This window comes from Montipora foliosa, chromosome 3 (assembly GCF_036669935.1).
Source record: "Montipora foliosa isolate CH-2021 chromosome 3, ASM3666993v2, whole genome shotgun sequence".
Lineage (NCBI taxonomy): Eukaryota > Metazoa > Cnidaria > Anthozoa > Scleractinia > Acroporidae > Montipora > Montipora foliosa.
In genome coordinates, this window is record NC_090871.1 from 54,568,513 (window position 1) to 54,571,012 (window position 2,500).

A 2,500-nucleotide genomic window follows, 5' to 3' on the forward strand; every position below is an offset into this window, starting at 1 on the left:
GTCATAGCGAAACCAATTGCACTATCTAATGGATAGAGATTTATCCCATGAACAACTGGGGCCTGATGTTAATCCAACCCCTGCGGAGTTCCTCAAGGATCCGTGCTTGGACCCTTGCATTTTCCCTTGTATACCAATGACTTATCTTGATCTTCCAATAAGCTTCATTTTTACTTGTTTGCTGATGACTATAGTGTAACTTGTGTAAACGGAGATCTTAAAAAAACTTGGAATTGAAATCAACGAAGTGTGTACGTGGTTAGCTGCCAATAAACTAACCTCGAGGGCCGAAAAATCTATAGTCACTATAATTTATCATCTTTCGTCCACACCAAAAGCCTCTTTCCTTTCATTCCAAAAGTAGAATAATAGATAACAACTCAAATACTAGCCAACCATTAAAAACTCCTCATCTTATTCTGCTCTTTAATTCTACCCTATCTGAACTACATGTGTATGGTACATGTATCTGTGCTTGGGGTCTGAGGCTGCTGAAACACATCTTCATAAGCTACTTGAGTACATAAACTCCCTGATAAATGTACGCAGTTGCACTCATACACTTTCTTGACCTTCCTGCTCTCCTTTAGCTAGCATCACCCATCCCCCTTCTAGAACTCGCTCGTATGATGGCGACCGATGATCCGCAGCAAAACACTTTTCCTTCAAATTATAAGATGACAGTCCGGTTCCAACTGATCTTTTTCGCTTTTAAACACAAATCTGTACGCGTTTCGTGCTCAACCGCGCCATAACTAATACAGTGCATTTAAATAAGCTCTGATTACCCCAGATATACTCCGATGCTAAGTGAAATTCCACGGTCCATTAGCTGTTACAGTACTATTATGTTTGAATGTGGAGATTAATCTGTTGATACCTACTATAGTGCTTTTTTGCATCAATAGGCTATCACCTTGATAGAAGATGACATATTACTAAACATTACATGTACTTCTGCGGTATTGGAGAAGTGCTCTTAAATTAGCCTATGGCATTCTAACACAACAAGTTAATCAAGTTCTTCTGAAATAGAAATAGTAGTCAAAAACAGTATGTTGAACAGTCTGTTACATTGAATGTCAAGATGCCAAGCTGTGAAATGCTCGAGTTTGTAGTATTACTTTTTTTATCCAAACAAACCAGTATCATTTATACATGTAATATTAACCTCATGTAAACATTGTTTTATCAATCCAAATATCTCAAACCTGAATTTGGAACAAAGAAATCAATTTCACCTTAAAAAGAAAGTAAATAACAGGATTTCTTAAGAATTTGAGATTTTTTTTGCATGGATTCCAAAGAGTTTTTGTTTGTACTAGAATTATTGTCAGAATTCGTTCGTTCGTTCGTTCGTTCGTTCGTTCGTTCGTTCATTCGTTCGTTCGTTCGTTCGTTCGTTCGTTCGTTCGTTCGTTCATAACTACAGAAACTTACTTGAAGAGCTCTGATCAGTCTCCTCTGTCTTTCAAGTTTAAATCACAACTCTTCCATGCAGCATTTATACCATGGTCCTGCAAAATGAGGGATACCAACAAAAATGATTCTCAAGCATCTACGCTCACAAGCTTGGTAAATTTCCTCAGTGTAGTTAATGTTTTTGCATTTACCACATTTTTGTCTTGTTGCATGGAGGGTACAGCTACATGTAAGTACTTGTATGGGATGTTACCTGTAGTCTCCCCAACTACTACTACCTTTCACGTAAGGGCTGCCATCCATTTTGGTCTGAAAACTGTTACTGAATTAAGTTTAATCTAAACAATGAAGTTTTCCCTCCACCCCTTGTTTTAAGCTGTCTCTTTTATTTTCTCTCAGAATACTGTCCTTTCATCCTCTGTGATGAAGACCTTAATAATTAATGGACCTTCTTACTCATCTCAGAAGTTACAGCCACCTACATGAAGTAAAGATGTAAGACATACTGATTGAAAGACTATTTTTTTAGGGGAGGAGGGCTGGCGCAGTGGTGAGCGCACCCGCCTCCCACCAATGTGGCCCTGGTTCGATTCCCGGTCCCGGCGTCATATGTGGGTTGAATTTGTTGTTGGTTCTCTCTTTCCTCCGAGAGGTTTTCGCTGGGTACTCTGGTTTTCCCCTTTCCTCAAAAACCAACATTGTCAAATTTCAATTAGATCTGGAATGCACGGACACATATTGAACGACCTCCTGAGCGCTCTTAGGGGCTGGACAATCTGCAAGCCAGCGAGTCATGTGAGCCATGCGAATTTCGCATTTAACTCTAAGCACGCACTTCAAATAGTGCTGATAAACTGTTATTAAGCCTAGGCACCCATTTTAAAATGGTTAGGTTAGGTCAATAACTGTGTGACTGGCATGTTGACTCGCCATCTTGGCTCACATTACTCGCAGCCATGGCTCGCATGCCTTGCATGCCTCACTGGCTCGCACATTGTCCAAACTCATGCGCTTAAGATGTTCCGTGGGCAAACAAATTCCATTTCCATGGAGTTCAAAGCAGTCAAGATATCTGGAA

General features: G+C 39.9%; 2 protein-coding genes across 3 annotated transcripts in view; both read right to left on the bottom strand.

Annotated features, from left to right (window-relative positions):
• Positions 1 to 2,500, bottom strand: part of LOC137997680 (NACHT, LRR and PYD domains-containing protein 12-like) — a 184,383-nt gene that overhangs the window by 171,590 nt on the left and 10,293 nt on the right. The window contains exon 4 of the mRNA XM_068843818.1: positions 1,441 to 1,517. The gene's annotated coding sequence lies outside the window, so the exon portion shown is untranslated. The remainder of the gene's footprint in view (positions 1 to 1,440; positions 1,518 to 2,500) is intronic.
• Positions 1 to 2,500, bottom strand: part of LOC137997682 (protein NLRC3-like) — a 173,339-nt gene that overhangs the window by 16,696 nt on the left and 154,143 nt on the right. The window lies entirely within an intron of this gene.